At 36.8% G+C, this 18787-nt stretch overlaps 1 pseudogene; it reads right to left on the minus strand.

The window, feature by feature from the left end:
* Positions 1-5861: 5861 nt before the first annotated feature.
* On the minus strand, positions 5862-16658 carry LOC140233992 (N-terminal EF-hand calcium-binding protein 1-like; annotated as a pseudogene).
* Between the last annotated feature and the right edge of the window lie 2129 nt (positions 16659-18787).

An 18787-nucleotide genomic window follows, 5' to 3' on the forward strand; every position in this document is an offset into this window, starting at 1 on the left:
CCCTCGACGAGGAACTCACACCATCACATAATATACCCCCGTATGTTAAGATCATAGTCCTTCCAACTGATTTTTTCAATATGTTAATTCCCTAGAAATTTGCTTTTAAATGTTCTATAAACGCGACTTTTATACTCTGTTTTTACAAAAAGTCCCTACCGTGGGAGGGGGTATCCCACTCCCACACCCTCCCCCTGTGGGGTCGCTTCGCTCCCTCGCCGAGGATCTCGCACCATCACATTATTAATGTACTCCCGTATGTTATGATCATAGTCCTTCCAACTGATTTGTTCAATATGTTAATTCCCTAGAAATTTGCTTTAAATTCTCTACAAACGCGACTTTTATACTATGTTTTTACAAAAAGTCCCTACCGTGGGAGGGGGTATCCTCACATTATTATGTACTCGGCCGTATGTAATAATCATAGTCGATTCTTCGCACTGATTATTTTTCACTATGTTTAATTCCTTAGAAATTTGCTTTTAAATGGTCTATAAACGCGACTTTTGTACCCTGTTTTACAAAAGCTCTCTGCAGTGGGGGGGGGGGGGGGTATCCCCCTTTCCACACCCCCCCCCCCTCCCGCTCACTCGCTTCGCTCCCGCGCCGAGGATCTCACATCGTCACATGATGTGCCCCCGTTGAGATTTTGCCCCCCCAAAACCAGAAGTGTTCCGGCGCGCTCGTGGTAATGATATCAACAATTCCCCGAAGAGCAGTCCATATTTGCACTCTAGGAGATTGTCATTAAAAACTTCATGTCTGAACAGATGGGAGAAGTGTTGTGTGGTGGTTAGTAGAGGTGCCATTGAACTACGGCAAACATATTCCATATGTAGTATCAAAATGTCAATAAATGTTTGTAGAATATGTTGAAGGAATTGAACTACAGTCAACCTTGCCCATGTTGAATCTATTTGGACTGAAGAAATAGCTTCGATCAGAGAAAATTCAACTAATGAGGGATTAAAATTAATAGAATGTACCGGTATAAAGAGAAGAGGACTTAAAAAGGACCTTTGACTTGGGTGATTATTTGACTTATGCGAGGCCAGCTTAAGCAAGGTTGACTGTATTTTCATTTGTGTTGGAACTTTTGCAGCAGTTATCAAAGAATGAATAAAACTGGATACAAATATAGAATCCATGTTATAAAACTTGCAAGGATGATACACTAATTTCATCACAATCATAGTCATGGATTGAAAAGGAACACATATATGCTATTATGTGCCAAGTTTGTTTGTTTGGTTTTTTTTTTTTTTGTATGTGAGGGGGTGTGTGTGTGTGTGTTTTCATTTGATTGCTCTTATGGTTTGTTCACTTATAGGTCTCCATACTTTCAACACTGTTATTATTCCTCGAGTACTAGTAGTATGTTGCACTGCATCTTTTATGAAAAAAACAAACACCAAAACCTCTAATTTTGCAGTCATTCACCTGGAGCATATACATTTGTACTGTACTCTTCTGAGCAGCAGTAAACTAATTTGCCCATTCACAATGAACTGGTTGTTTCCAGTCGCACAACTTACAATATATATAGAAAACTTACAGTTTGTGAGATGGCGTCATTCAGTTGTGTACACAGCTATATGATGTACGTAGTAACTATCTCACTTTTTCAGTCATAAATTTATCTTGTGTATCATTCATCCAGTCACGCATTCAATCACTCCTTTCACTTTGTATGCCAAGTTAGCAAGGAAAGATATTCGTGCCATACCAATCACAAGATGGAAATTTAATTGCAGTCATTCACAATTCTGGACATAAAAGAAATACAAAGTTTATGTAAATAACACTGTATATTCAAATTGGCTTGCCATTATTCAACAAGACAGCTCGCACTGCTGTTGTATGTATTCCACACAACCTACTAAAGAGCTCTGAACCACACTGCTTTCACAGTAGTTTGGGTACAGTCCCTTTGTTATCAGTCCATATTTTCCATTCACAACAGACTCAAGAGATGTCACCTGTAGGCCACACAGTTTTGGGGGATAAATTGTTTCCTGTCATGAATCGCCCACTTATGGCCAGAAGTAACAAGATTTCAGAGGCTGAACTTATTTCACAGATGAGCCAGCAGGCAGTATTTCTAACATTATGGCATTGTTATTTCATGTTACTGAGTAAGATCTGAATATTACTGAGTACATGTATTACCAGGTAAAATTTGTATGCTTACCGTTATGTTGTAAAAGTTGCATCGCAGATTACAATTTGCACTGAAATAACCCCCATATTTCTCCTGTTGAAACATGAGAGATATTGAAACATACATTTTCTTCATCAGACACTCACAGATAAAACATAATAACATATGATAACCAATAATTACAGTATATAGTGCCTTTTCAAAAAAGACTTGAAGCACTTCAACAATTACAACACTGATCCACTTACAATGTAACATGTAGGGGGCTCGTAGGCATGGCACATCCAGTCAATATTTGAAATATTACACTTTGAAAAGTCGCAAGTAATTAATGCAGGTTTGATTCATTTCAGAAGGGATCTTTCTTTTCTATCAAAAACAGATCCCTTAACTTCCAAGCTTCAATCATATTTCTTACATGTCATGTGGTTGAAGCTTCTCTGGCATTGCCAGCTTAATGCCACAGTCAAGGTGTCACAAATTCCAATCTTTCAAATTCATGAAATCAAATTCCAATCTTCTACAATCTAAATGAGGCAATTGGCACAAATGTACATGCCTTGTCACATATCTTTTTTTTTTCTATATTTTTCAAATTCATTTCATTTCAGTCTCACAATAATTAATGAATGCTAATTTTGAATGGCAAGTACAATGCTTCTGCTCTGAAATTATGCTGTATACTGTAAACCTGTTTCAATCAGAGGGGGCAGAAATTTGCTTACGACACAAGTTAGCCTTAACCCAATGAGGACTGACTGATTTTGCGACAACAAGCATTTCCCATAGACACCTGCCCTAGTATACTCCGACTGGTTCTCAATTGGTTAAGAGGAAACTCTGTTAAGCCAGACTTGAAGCACCTCCAGACATAAAGATTCTTACTCGCAAGTGGTACATGTACACTGATCTTTGAAGGCACTGAACACATAATAAAATTCTTGTTAACATGAAAACTTGGCTTATACCAGTCTACTGTCAGCCGCCATTACAGGACAAAGATCATCAATGTAAAGTATTGTATCATCCAATGAAGTCCCATTCTCTGAGTATGACTACTGCACATCAATAGTTTATACAGGATCCTGCTGTGTACTTCACTGTGAAAACAACCTTCAAACAATCAGAGTTAACATGATACAGACTACAACTGTGTCAAAGATAAGGTGGGTCTGAAAGTCATGACTACACACAAGGCCTTATGAACATCAATGCTGAACTGTTACCACATACTAGTATATTATTCTGTATGTACAACTTTAATAAAGATGTGGAGTGTAAAACAGATGCACCCATCGTGTCACTGACTTCATTTGTATTTCCAGTTCCAGTGTATATTGTAAGCAACTTTGTTCAACTTTGTCAATAAACAAAACTATTTCACATTGATCACTTAAATAAACAGTATTGAAGTCAACATCCCTTTAAAATTAACTCTGAGACAAATAGAACTATGCAGATATTCATCAGTCTAGAGATACCACACAATTACACTTGCTGTAGGAAGTCTTTAATATTAGAATCTCAGATAAGCTGGAAAACATGATCAAGAGAGGCACTCCTGTATGGATTGTACATTGCTAAGTAATTGAAAGATAAAAACTTTATAAGACCAAGGAGGTACTAGTACCTCCTTGATAAGACGATAATTTGTACATTTACGAATAATTTCTGAATCCAAAAGAAAGATTCATATACACTCAACAACACTGACAAACAGACAGACACACAATAAAAACTCACACACCTATGAAGGAACTTTGTTCACAATGTGGACTAAATCACATTTTTGAACTAAGGAAAACCCACTAGAACTTTAGAAGACTGAGAGCTAAACACTATCAATTCTGTTTATGCTCTTCCAGCATTATCACAGCCAATGTGAAAAACTGAATGTGGATTTTTCTTCCCAACACCAGGATGTAAATCCTGCCTTTCCACTGTAAATCTTACTGTTTTCAACAATCTACATATGGCAGTTTATAGTTTACAGTCAGGGGTCCTTCAGCTCATATCATGTAATCTGACAATGTAAGTACATTTCAATTGGACCACAGTGATCAAATTAATCTATCATAAAATTTCATTCAAAGTTAAATGGTGCAGTATTTCGAGATATTTACATTGTAACCTCTGGCAATTTAAAGAGTCATGAATACTGAGGAAACACCACAGACAGTATTTTTGTACTGAGCAAGGTGATATCCAATATTCTTACAGAGCTAGACCTGCTCATAATAAAGAGGATAAAATGGGTTTACCCCTTGCATAGAGACTATAAAATCTCTATCCCATTAAAAGTGCTATTCATTGGAGTGGGTAAAAGGAAAGCGATGGAAGGTTAATGGCAGGATGATGTCACGGTTTAGGGACAATATGAAGAATGATAGGAAAATGATGTGATGTCACATTAGTGTCATGATGATGTCACAGTGTTTGGTGATGATATCACAATAATGTGAAAATGATGCTATGATGTTATAAAGGTATAAGAATTATGTCTTGATGACAATGACGATGATGATGATGATTTAGTCTTATTCATAGAGGGTAGCCACTTTAGTGATCTTTGCACTGTTCTCCTTGTGGTTCCTGTTCACATTCATGAATGTAATTCAGCTATCAGGATTCTGTCATGATAATCTAATGATGATGATGATGTGAGGATGTCATGTTGATAATGAGCTGGCGATGTGATAGGGATGTAATATTGTCATAAATATAATACAAACATTATTATGATGTCATGATGACTGAGGATGTGACATAAACGCATCGAGTGGATTAGACATTGGAATGATTGGCAATGAGCCATATAATCAATCTTTCGCCTTCCCCTAACATCATCAGCTATCAACCAAAAAAAAAAAAAAAAAAAATGGCTTGACTGAGAGTGATGGGTTGACATTGGTATTGGTATTCCTCTGAGTAACCAGTGCTATATAACTTGCAAATATATCAAAGACGATTCTGACAGAGAATGTCATCACAACTATGAAATCTGTATGTTTACTTGGGAAAGGGGAGGGAGAGAACTAACCTGAATTCAATTTTATAGGGGCATGATTTGTTTTGTCCCTTTAAGCAGCATTACACATTAAAATGTTCTTGTCATCTTATCATCATACAAATCTGTAACTGCTGAAAGACTGCAATAGTGCAGATGAAAGAGTTGGCATTCATGTACCAATTGCAAAATTTCAAATACATGAAATCAAATGCTACAGATTCAAGAAATGAACTAAATATAAATGCATTACTCAATACTGGCAACCTTCATCATCAATAAAAACCATTATCAGTGATAATTGTTTAAAGTAAGTGCCCATTATAAGAACCATGAGAAACACTTAAATATAAAACCTTGTGCAAACAGGAACACTTCCATAAGGCAAAAAAAAAAAATCATTGTATTGGCGTAACCCGCCCCACCCTAGAAAACCCCCCGACCCTGAACTTTTCACACACAAAAAAAGAAAATACATCGTTTTTACTGAGAGAGGGCGCGACACGGGTTTGCGAATTATCAAAAACAACAACAACAACAACACCTGGTGTCGGAAAATGGCCGTGCAGTACAGCGTGTTGGCGACTGATAAGTCCGGTTCGAAGATTTTATTTAGTATTATTCAGAGAATCGATTTGTCAGTGGCGCTGGGTGATTTAGCCCAGGAATTTCTGACCGGTATGTCGTGACGGCTTTTAAACTTGTTATATAACAAATTTTTTGATGCAACAGACCTTCTCTATCGAATGGGGTTTCGTTAAATATGAGTTTTACACCTAAAATACAGGTAGCAGGTACAATTGTACACAGTCTTCACTTATTAATGACTTTCACTGAGTATACCCAACCAAACAAATGTCCGTGCACCAGTACATGTATGAAGATTTTGACAGATTGAATGCGTCAGAAATACTGCAAAACCACATAAGATTCCTGCCAAGTATCAATGAGACCATCGTCAGGTCAAACAAGTTCAAAATCACACAGTTGCTTGATGATGTGACGCCGACTCAACCGCCGATGACCCTACTTTTAATCTCCGGCACAACTAAGACAGAGGAAGTCAGCATCACCAAGAAACAGATATCTGAAATGAGCAACAAAAATCAGTCAATCGAGAGTAAGTCATTAAAGGGAGTTCTATGGAAAAGAGTAAAACTGTGCCTGATTGCCCCTCTAATTAAACAGACATGGAAGTCACTGTAGTGCATTAGACATTAAATTAGTCAATTATACCATCCAGTCAGCAGCCTATGAAACCAAATACTTGTATATAGCATTATTTTCCTACAAATATCTTATAAAGTGAAAAAAAGTATAAGAAACCTCTAATTTTCTCAAAACATGAAGCAGAGCAGAATACAAGAAATCCTACAGAAATGCTGAGGTTTAGTTGTGAAGAAGTACAATCATAATGACAGATGTTTTACACATAGTTAACTCATTCAATTTTTTTGCTTTTAAAGGACACATTTGTACACATTAGCGTACAATGGGCAATAATTTTACAATGTGTACAATTAACAATTAGCCTGTGATGTTTAAATGACGGCCCTTGGTTTCAACAATGACATGGCAAAAGTGTGCGAATACACCAGTGGGATGGGAGAAGGGGAGGGAAGTTCATGCCACACTCACCTTATACTGACAGTGCTTCCATCTGGAATATTTCCTGTAGTGGTGGGAAGTAGATAACCAACATCAGTTACATCTTGAAGGACAGCTAACCAAGGCATGATCTGCATGTTTGACAACATTACTTATCAAAATTATCACTCATTACTTTATGTTGAAACGTACTGACAAAGTCTGTACACAATTGAGTAATTTCATCACCAGTGGTGCATCAGACAGTATGTATGGTCTTGTATTCATACATGTATGCTACACGTCTTTTTATGACTTTGTCTGACACAGAGAAGGCTGAGGCAGGATTGCATCTAATCGAGAGGAGCAGTCATTATTACAGTGCCATCTGGACTGCTTGACAGGCACAAGTTGATAAATCCCAGCTCAAGATAGTATCATGCTTGTCCTTATATTCTGAAAAGGCTTCATGGAGCAAAACAATTCATTGCATACTGTATGTGAAGATGAATGCTGCTACTGCATGTACTAATATACACAGCCAAGTATCTATAAAGACAATGGATAAATCTAATCAAATCAATACATGCATCATTATCTAATATTACAATCCGCATGACAAAGCATCTGACAGAAGATAGCTTGCTAAATGCACTAATGTTATCACTCGGCACAATGTAGCAAGGGCATAATATTACAATTATGTAAAGGAAGAACTTGACCAATATTAATAGAAATGTGTGTACAGTCATGGATAATAAAGGGAGCACTAACCTCTCTCCAGAAGACCCAGAGGATCCCCACGACGATGATGAGGGCAGAAATGACTACATAAATAAGAAGAGGTCTGGTGATCATGGGGTCACGAACCTAACGAGGAGGCTTCCTTATTACATCCTTGTCCAATGGCTCCACTCCGAGACTGGACAGAGGAGTGGGGAGAGAATGAAACATTATCATACAGTAATGTGAACTACAGAATGCACAATTTTTTTTTTTTCATGTCAGTATTTGTTCATTATCCATCTTTGATAATACATGTATACACACTCTTTCTTTTTTTTTAAAGAATTAACATATATTTGTCCTTTCTTCCAAATTAACAATAAAATCTGTAGCCATATAGACAGAAAGGATTTCTGGAAACAACATTAATGTGTAGAGTAGATGAAATAGTTGGCGTCCAGACTTTCCAATAAGAAGGGTCACAAAGAGAAGGAGAGTGGCATACAAATGAGACTTCGAAACACTGCTGATTTGAGAGGTATTGATTTTTACTTTTACAAAATTATTTTCCCCATGACTGAAGAATTATAATGGTACTCACTAAGATGCTGCTTTAGCCGATGAAAAGGTAAAATGAAATATTTTGAAACCAAAGCTTTAATGAGGTTCAAAGATATTTGCTAGAAGAAATTTGATTGATTGATTGATTAATTGATTGATTGATTGACTGATTGATTGATTGTCAATCTTTAAGCAGAGTGGCCTGATTAGACTGAATCAGAATAATGACTGCACTGCCGGCATAATTGCCCTCCCCCTTCAGAATACTCTCAGACCTGCTGATGTGTGCACATTGTGGCTCACCCTTGAGCAGGTGGTCCTTCCATGATGACGTTGATCCAAAGGCTCTGCATGGCATTGAGTGGGTTGGGAAACGTCATGATGATGGATAGGGCTATCAGAGTCCAAGGCAGCTATGCTCCCACCAACACAGAGAAACAAACAAACAAACAAAATCATATGTTGCAATCTATCTTCATAGATCCTTCACTTCATACTTTTGCATAATCATTAATACAAACATGCATACACCAAGTGTAAAAAAAAAATAATAATCCCGCTGGCATTGCATAAATATGAGGGAAATAGTAAAATGTTGAAGTGTTGCCCTTTTCTTTGGCCCCTGACCTTTGACCCCATGAACCCTAAATTCTCTAGATAATCATTGTCAGTCAGTACATGTATATATGCTATGTTCCATGAAGATACCACGAACAATTTCCAAGTTACTTGACCTTTTGACCTTTGACCTTTGACCTCATGACCCCAAACTTCCACCAGAGAATCTTAATTGGGTAATACATATATACACCAAGTTTTAAGAAAATATCTTCAGGCATTGCATAGATATGGTGGAAATAGTGAAATTTTACGTATTTGACCTTGACCTTTTGACCTTTGATCTTGAGCATGTGCACCCAAAAGTTGATAGGCACAACTTCACCCCCTAATACACATACATGCCAAGTTTCATTAGGATACCTCAAAACGTTTTTTAGTTACGCTGTCCACAAAATTCATTATGGACGGAAGGACGGACGGACGGACAACCCGAAAACATGATGCCTCCGGCACCACTTCGTGGCGGAGGCATAAAAAAAAAGAAAAAAAAAGGCTGTCAGCTGTGATTCAAGAAAATCTCACACTGCAAATATTTCTTGCTTTACAGTACGCACAAAACTACTTCCATTGGGGTGTAAGAACGACATTTTGTGTAAGTAGAGAATAGAGATTGTTAAGAATTGGGTGTGCACTTTTGATTATTGCAACACAAGATAGATACTCTAGAATCTACTTTTTGAAACAAAAATCTTTACAGTATCCTGTCTTCATTTCTTTCTGAATCTACAACTCCTCAAAGATTAGCTGATTGATGTAACTACCTTTATGAGGGTCGTAAAATTTTGATATACACTGATCAGGATCCTCTGATAAAATAGTTATCGCAGCACAAGCATGGCTCCTGTAAGCAATATGTTGATTAAACAGAATTTCCCCACTAGTTAAAGTCAGGGTTAACCACTCTGGAATTGGACTCCAGCTATCACTGGGGTAACATGACTCTCACCTGGTATAGCCATTGAAGACAGCTGCTCTGGTTTGTCCAAAAGATCCACATTCTCTCGACGGAAAGACTTTGACTTGGCACCAGCAAAGTTCCTGAAAGAATACAAGACAAGCTTATCAACAAAGAACATGATACATGTACTACAAAATACCACAAATCATAAGCAATTACATCTCATCTGGTACAGAAATCCTATGACCCACCAAACAAACAAATAAACACAAACTACAATAACAGTGAACACATTCTGAACAAGACACTTTTTTTTTCTTTTAATACTGCACAATTTATTCTGACAAATGAAGTATGGAATTGCGACTGATTGACAAATTGCCCCACATCGACGTAAATATGCACTGAATTGATCAGTGTTTTAGTAGTAGCCATGATAAAAAAATCATGGGCGTACATACTCGAGCAGGATTCGAACCTACGACCTCCTGATCACCGGACAGGCGTCATCTCCACTAGACCACCGAGCTTTCGCCCGACAGCAAGTGTTGGTTCTAATCCTTATAGCATGCAGCGGGTACTGCTTTGTTATTCAAATTCATGAAATTCTTCCGTCGAGATGTTTTCATTGCGACTGATTGACAAATTGCCCCACATCGACGTAAATATCATGGCTACTACTAAAACACTGATCAATTCAGTGCTTATTTACGTCGATGTGGGGCAATTTGTCAATCAGTCGCAATGAAAACATCTCGACGGAAGAATTTCATGAATTTGAAGAAGTATGGAATTGTTTGCTTGATTTTCTTCTGAACTAAATAATCTATGCTTTATAATAAGGAGCTACAGTGTCAAACCTTGGCAAAACCATCACTGGATCAATAGAGATCAACACAAAGTGACTCACGTCTTCCAGTCCTCTTCTGTTTCCCAGATCTCGTAGACGGCATAGTTACAGGTCCCCTCATGGCCTCAAACATTCTCACACTGTAGCTGCCATTGTGTATTAGTGGAAACAACAGAAATACAATGCATGACATTACTGGGTAAATACTGTATACCTTTTGGAACATAATTTTATCAACATATAATAAACTTGATGTTGAAAAGATGAACTGAAATGTTTCCAATTAGTACCATATTGATGTACCGGTACTTGTTCCAGGTTTCTCTAGGTACTGCTATTACAGTTTGCCTACAATATATTTAGAGGCATATATATTGTAATTTTGCAAGGGGGAAAGCAATGATGAATGATGATGATGATGATGATGATAATCATGACTAGTAACATCATTTTCATTATTCAAGTAAAAACAACAGTGATAATTCATCATGAAAATTTTATTATGACCACTACCATCACTACTTTATTATTCCTAATATTACTAGCTTTGAAAAAACACACCAAATCACTATATTCCAAGTTTATCACAAAAGTAAAAAACATTCACAATGGGGCATAAAGTCTTGACTTCCTAAGCTTCATCTTTGAAACTTTAGTTTCAACACACACACACACACACACACGCACACACACACAAATAAATAACAAAGATGTAAAATTTGAACAACAATTTTCAAACAGTACAAGTACTTGACTAAGTTAGTACTTGACTGGATTAGGCATCCAGAATTCTACTCTGTTGAAAGATAGGGATGGCTGTTTATATCACATATCTATATCCTCTGAGAATTGTTCATTCAGCTTATTCAATCTCATAACTTTCCATAAGAAACATCACATTCATAGAAGAAAAAAAAAAAGAAATAAAGTCAATTTTCCTAACTCTGTGATTAGTATAATATTACTGAAGCACTTTCCATTCAAAATATCACACCAGTGGGAATCTAGCAATGAGGACACGATGTCTTACCTCACACATCCATCATCTCTTCCTGCTGCATCAACGTATGTCCTCAGGTTGTCACGGAAACTTCATATTCTTTTCCTCCTGTACGGCGAACTACCTGCCAACAATGAATGCCTGTGGAGAGTAATCGTGATCGCGTGAATAACTGCAGTCAGCAACGCGCTGTCGTAATGATACTGACCTGTGTGACAGTAACTCTAATTGTTAGTCTCATGGGGGGGGGGGGGGGAGGGGGAGAGAACAACTAGCAATCTATATTTCATGATGAGTTACACATTACTCCAGGTTAGAAGGCATATAACCTTGTTTTTTATGATGTCTATGATGGTCCCCCTTATTTAAAAGCCACCGTAATGTGTAACGTTAACATTAAACAGCGTACGCAAAGCTGTGAGCGCGAGCAGAAACAACCACAACTAAGTCAACGTTGAATTCAATGCTTCCCCATGTCTCATTTAATTCAAATTTATGTGAGTGACTGGAAATGAGATACTAAGGAATCCCTGAAATTTTGGTGGAATTTGGTAGAGTAAAATTTGAGGTATATCTTCTTGCCTCTTAGATACGATATTGGCTTACTGCCAATACTGCATTACCATTTTACTACCGCCGGAATCTGTCTCTAAGAAAGACCATGACCGACGGCAACGAGAAGAGACAGATCTCAGACAAATTTCAATGGTCGCGCTCTGTCCACACGTAGTGCTCCTCTACAAGTTAGCGTGGATATGTCTTCCTGGACATTTTGCTCACTAAACCATACAGATACAGATCTCATCGGTCTACGACAGTTTACCAACCTGGGGTTGCTGAGGCTGAGCCCGTATCCGTAGTGCCGGTGCGGTGCCGGTGGTTGAGCCTGAGCCTATTTACAGCCTCAGGCTGTGGTCTTGCCCTTGGCCTGCTTGATGTTTGGGTTGGAGACCTGGGGGGCGTTTCATCAACGAGTTTGTCGGAGTTTTCACCGACAAATTTGCTATCAGCCAATCAGACCAAGGATTTCATTAGCTTTTAACAGTTGTCAGTGTAAATCCTTGCGTCTGATTGGCTGATAGCAAATTTGTCGGTGAAAACTCCGACGAACTCGTTGATGAAACGCCCCCCTGATCGTCATGGCAGGCGCTGCCGTAACTATACACAGCCCAGTCGCTGTACGTAGGATATTCGCACAGCGTACCTCCGTCTGGTCGGGCTATTCGTAAACGCTGCCGCTGATGTAACCCCCGCCCGGGGCGGCCGGGCGCTGTACCAGTAACGTGTTGGGGTCGCTGCTGCGGTTACCGCTGATGTTGCTCTGCTCGTGCTAACTTAGTCTCCAAGTATGTCCACGACCGGGCGACCTGATCCCGATCGATCTCGCGCTCGTCATCTCACTGGCAATGGCGGAGCTGAATCTCTTGCATAACGCCATCGAGATCGTTCCTACTCCCACAAGAGACAGCCATCGAAATCGCTAATGCTTTGTATAATAGCGCGCGTACCAAGCGAGCGTCTAGCTCTCACCCGTACCGCACGGTATACGGGCTAGCAAGCGCGCGCGGATGTGCATGCGCATGCAATTTGCAGATTGATGGTGTATACCACAGTGTGCACGCAACGACACGTGCAGTGTAAGCTTGCGCTGCGCTGTATTGTCATCGAATGACTTTTTATTTTGATGGAATGATTTTTTGTTCATCGAATGGTTTTTTTGTTCATCGAATGATTTCTTGTCGTAAGTATAGAACGCCATGTCAAATATATCTTGGGTCTAATATATTTTTGGTGAAATATATATATTTGTTGTCGAATATATTTTGGTCAAATATGATTTTTGGTCAAATATATTTTTTGTCAAATATATTTTGGGTCAAACATAGTTTGTGTCAAATATATTTTTGATCAAATATATTTTTGTGAAATATATTTTTGGTGAAACATATATATTTTTGTCAAATATATATTTTGTCGACTATATTTCGGTCAAACCTTCATATTATCTTGTCAAATGTATATTTTGTTTGAATATATATTTTATGAAATATATATTTTATCGAACATATTTTTGTGGAATGAAATTTAAATTGATGAAATGGTTTTTTAAGTTGGTGTCGAACATAATTATTTGATTCCCTTCTGGCGTGCCATACTGAATACAAGATACAAATATAATTTGTAAAATGAAATAATCACAAAATAATATAATTATTTCATTACAAATAGTAATAAAACATTTCCATATAATTATGTAATTAATTTCTCGAAAATGATTATTGAAATATAAGGGAGCTCGCCATTAAAGGGTGTGTACAGTTCTGGTTGAGGTGAGGATTTAGCCTTTAATGTTTTGCGAGATATTCAGAAATCACTCTATAAGATGTCAAAGAGCATGCAGTTCTAATGGGTATCAAAAGTTTATTCGATGAAAATCGGTTTTGAAATGGCTGAGATTTTAAAAAACAAGGTGAAACAAAGAGATCTTAATAAAGTTGTGGCATGTCGCCTTTTATTATCAGCACTTTTGTGGATATCTCGGCCATTTGAAAACCAATTTTCATCAAATAAGCATTGAATCCTTCTTAAAATTACATGCTCTTTCATATTTCATAAGAGGCTTTTCATTATCTCACTTAGGAATGTTCAAAACATGAATCTCCTATTCAACCAGTACTGTACAGTCCCTTTAATTTGTTAAATAAAATAATCACAAAATAGTATAATTATTTGATTACAAATAGTAATAAAACATTTCCATGTAATTATGTAATTAATCTCTCGGAAATGATTATTGGACTATATAAGGGAGATCGCCATAAGCAGTTTCCTGATATCCATGCCTCCCTTGGGAAAACAAAGTGCATGGACACTTTCTTTTTTCTTTTCTTTTTTTTTGTCCTCAATTTGAGGGACTTATATTTTAATCAATTATTCAGAATCATGCATAAGTCAATACAAGCATAAAACAATTGTAATCATAGTTCACTTTACATCAAATGAAAATTCTGTATGTAACGGATTTTGTCATCGATTTCTCGAATACTTCTTTTTTTAGAGATGTCATTACAATATAGCAGAAACTCATATTTGAATTCTTTTACAATAAAGGATGCAGTAAATCGCTGGTTTCTATATTCTTCCATGAGATATACCTTCTTAATTGCATATTCCATGAAATTAATTATTGCGTTTATAAAGAAATAATCCGTCTCACAAATTTCATACCGGATTACTATGATTTTCTCATGTATGATGGTAGTTTTTCTTGAACATTCAAAAATAAGGTCACTGGTCCTTGCCCAGATGTTTCTTATTCTCGGACAATATAACAAATTATGCATTAACGATTCATTTTCATTACAGAATTTGCACTGTGCATTTGTGGTAATTTTCCATTTAATGAATTATCTTTAAAGGGTAAAATATTGTTCATCACTTCGAAATTAAACTGTTTTATCTTGTTGAGTTTCACTTTCAACAGTTTTAAAAGCAAATACTGACTCCCAATCAAAATGTATAAGGTAGGTCGAGTTTACGTTGCCAAATGATGATCATATTTGGTTCTAAAAACATTTTTTTCTTTTAAAAAGGTATAATACATATTTATAATACATGCATGGACACTTAGTATCAGGACAAATATGGCGATTAATGTAGCAAGCGAAAAGAGAAGAAAGAAATTTATACAGAATGCGAAGGGGGAGGGGAGAGGTAAGAGTTTTTTTTTTTTTAATTCTATGCGTAAAACTGTGGAAACAAGTGATTTGTGCCCATCAGTTGTTGATTGTGTAAGCCTCTGTCAGAATGTACTTATGTGTGTGCGTGTTTGACCGAGTTAACTTTTCCGTGCTATCTTGTATGTTTGTGTATGCGCCGGGGGGGGGGGGGGGAGAGTTGTTGGGAGTTACTGGTAGTTGTTATGAGGAACAATAGATAAAAGGAATATAGAAAATATTATTAGCCATAGAAATGAAAATATTCAACTCAAAGATGTTATGTGTATTTTCGCTTTATATGTATATTTTTTTTTTGCAATAATGAAATCATTAAGAGTTTAGGGGTTGGATGTAGATTATGTTAAAAAAAAAACGGATTATGTTTTGATCATTCGAATCATGATGGAAGAGTTGATATACCTTTGTATGATGTTGTTTGTGTATAATTTTAGTTTGCCTTGGTATATTTGCTTTTGTGAATGTAAATTTTGTGAATTGAAAGAAATTCGAATACAGAATTTAATTTTCAAAAAGGGTGTGTCTCGTGTATACTTATATTCATCTGCATGCAGCTCAAAGAGATCTATCCTGCAGGTAGTGATAGAATGCATGTGAAAAGCTTCCATGAATCGATTGAAAAAAAAAATATATGTCAACGATACTTGGAATATAGGCCTACAGCAAGCAAAAAAAAAAAAAAAAAAATCGGCTTTCAAAATAATAAAACGCATGTGTGCGGTCTGAAATATATATCATTGTTTCTTGAAAGCGTGTGCAACATGAAAATGTCATTCTCGCTTTTATGTTCAAGATTGACAACTCTTTAACCATTCTGTATGTTTGATTGCACTCTATTGCAGCCATCTTGAAAGTAGGGATACAGTTCGTTATTCCAAAGTTCATTAATCCTAAAGTGAAATAAGATTCGTTATTCCGAAGGTTCGGTAATCCGAAAATGATACATGTACAAGGTTTGTTATTCTGAATTCGGTTCGTCCATCAGAAAATGAAATAGGGTTCATAATTCCGAATGATCGTTTTAGAGTACGCACCGTCTTAATACTTAGGGATTAACGAGACTTTGGAATAACGAACCTCACCCTGAAAGTTTATATTGGTATTGCACATCAGTGATCTTTCTAGCTGGAACAATGCATTCGTAAAACACTTCATGTACCCAGTGAATGTATACAAAATTACATGCAAAGAAAATAGGCGGCTTTTGTTTATGATGGTCATATATGTTATTCCATCTGTCATATAAATTATGATTTCTTTCTTCCGTTCTTTCTGTCATTAAGCAACAACAGCAGGAACACATCCACGCAGAAAACGTGTTTCTAGATTACTACCTACAGGTAACATGTTCGTTTCAAGTTGGAACGGGTATTTATCAAAGGAAAAAAAGAGTTCGGAAACACCTCCTTTGTTTACATCAGCAAGCTAGCAGACTAGCTGAGCGGTACTCTACGGACTCTGTTACCTGGTATGGCACCTGCAGAGAGGACAGACTGTCTTCATACATAGCGTCCAGTACTACTAGTCTGAGGAACTGTCTAGAAAGGGATCCAAGCTAGCACAGTCCGAACTTCTTTGCAGTAAGCCTACTGACGCCACGTATGAGAGAAAATGCCATTTGCCGTCGCTGATGTCGTAGTAACAGTCTCTACTCTTAATTTTGGCGGACCCATTATCACTACAGGCATCGGTTTGGTGTCAAGCGATAACAAGTCCTGGCGAGCTACCGTCAGTATTAGAAGGGCGCAGTTTGGGGAAAATAAAGAAAAGAGTCCCAAATCGGGACTATAAAGATTATATAGTGGTGTGTTGTTGTTTGTTTGTTTTTTTCAGCAGTCCGTTTACCAGTATACTTTTAGTCAGACTCTGCCATTACGTCTGAAATATTTCATGTGGGTTAGGGTTGGGTCATTTGTGTGTGTGTGTGTGTGTGTGTGTGTGTGCAACTAGTTTACGAAATGTAATCCCAGCATATTTGAGGAAATCATTTGTGGAATTTGAGGAAATTGTCATCCGTATTGAACACAAAATAATATCTCATCAGAATGCCATTTTCTGTCATTTTAAACTATTTCGGTTTGTTTAGTTTCACAGTAACTAGACACTCAGTAACTGACGAATTAAATTAATCAAATTTTTTAAAAATGTATCTTTTTCAGGATTAATGCGTTAGAAACATCAGTACTTAGCGCTATATAATTGTTATTCATTATCATTGTCATTTTAAAGGACGAAATTGTCAGAGATTGCAATCCAAGAGGTTAAAATTTGAGCGAGTAGTCAAAATAGTTGTGGGGGATTCGATTTGATTTGATTTGATTTTGATTTTGATTTGATTTATCTATATATTCTCTATATGGCATCATTTACAATCTTTTTAAACAATATAATCAAACATAATATAAACAAATATGATACTCATTATAGCTGTAGTTTCTACAATTTCAACAATTTTCATTACACACACATCTGTGGCATAATTACAGTATTTATGTGTTATGAAAAACCGTACAGAATGGTCGCCAATAATAAAGTATAATGACACAGATAGGGTCCTACAGTTGACATAGTATACCAGCAAGTTACTACTAATTAGCATAAGATTTTTGCTACATGAAGTAGTTCAGGCCTATGCGGATAGGCTATAGTTCAGACCTGCATTCAATTTTTGACATCGTTATGTATAACTCGGATTTTACTTCAAGCAAATTTACCTCCGACAGTTTTACAACCAGTCGAAATTTCAGCAACTATGTGAAGAGCTTTAAACCAAAAGGCCCTAAATCCATTGATAATTATTGGAAAAAAAGCCAGTCTATTTCCGGGATGATGATTTATTAACCCCATGGCCCGAATTCACGAAGGTGGTACAAATGAAACCATGGTTTAAACCATGGACAAAAACCATGGAGCGCCAAGTGTCGCACGGAATATTTCGTTACGAAATTGGTCATTTCGTCGACAAAATGACCGTTTCGTTAACGAAATTATCATTTCGTGGACGAAATGTTCATTTAGTTACAAATTGTTGTCATTTTGTTACAAAATAATCATTTCATCGACGAAATGACTGATGTCGTAACGAAATATTCCATGCGACACTTGGCTCTCCATGGTTTTTGTCCATGGTTTAAACCATGGTTTCATTTGTACCACTTTCGTGAATTCGGGCCCATGTGTGCAACGTTTATTTCCTGTCCATTGGTTTGTGTGTGAAATTCGTGCACATTTGACTCATTGACACATAAAGAGTTATATAACCAATGCGCTTTCTTCCAAAAGGCGCTAAATCCATTGATAATGATTGGATTTAGTGCCTTTTGGAAGAAAGCGCATTGTGCAATAAATCATCATCTCGGAAATAGACTGGCTTGTTTATGACTTTTGGTGAAATTGGATGAATTGATTAAAGGTATTGGTTACTACTGGGAGCAGTAATTTCAGAAAAAAAAAAATGTTCTAGTTATCACATTTTGACTCATAAATTATGTGTAGGTCAGTCGTATCACAAAACATCCTACCATAATAAAAAAAAATCGCAATATAGCCTAAAATATTAGGAGATATCACTTTTTTGCTCAATAAGCCATAACTGTAGACGATTTAGTCTAGAAAAAAAAAATATATATATATCAT

Source organism: Diadema setosum, chromosome 10, assembly GCF_964275005.1.
Source record: "Diadema setosum chromosome 10, eeDiaSeto1, whole genome shotgun sequence".
Classification (NCBI taxonomy): Eukaryota; Metazoa; Echinodermata; class Echinoidea; order Diadematoida; family Diadematidae; genus Diadema; species Diadema setosum.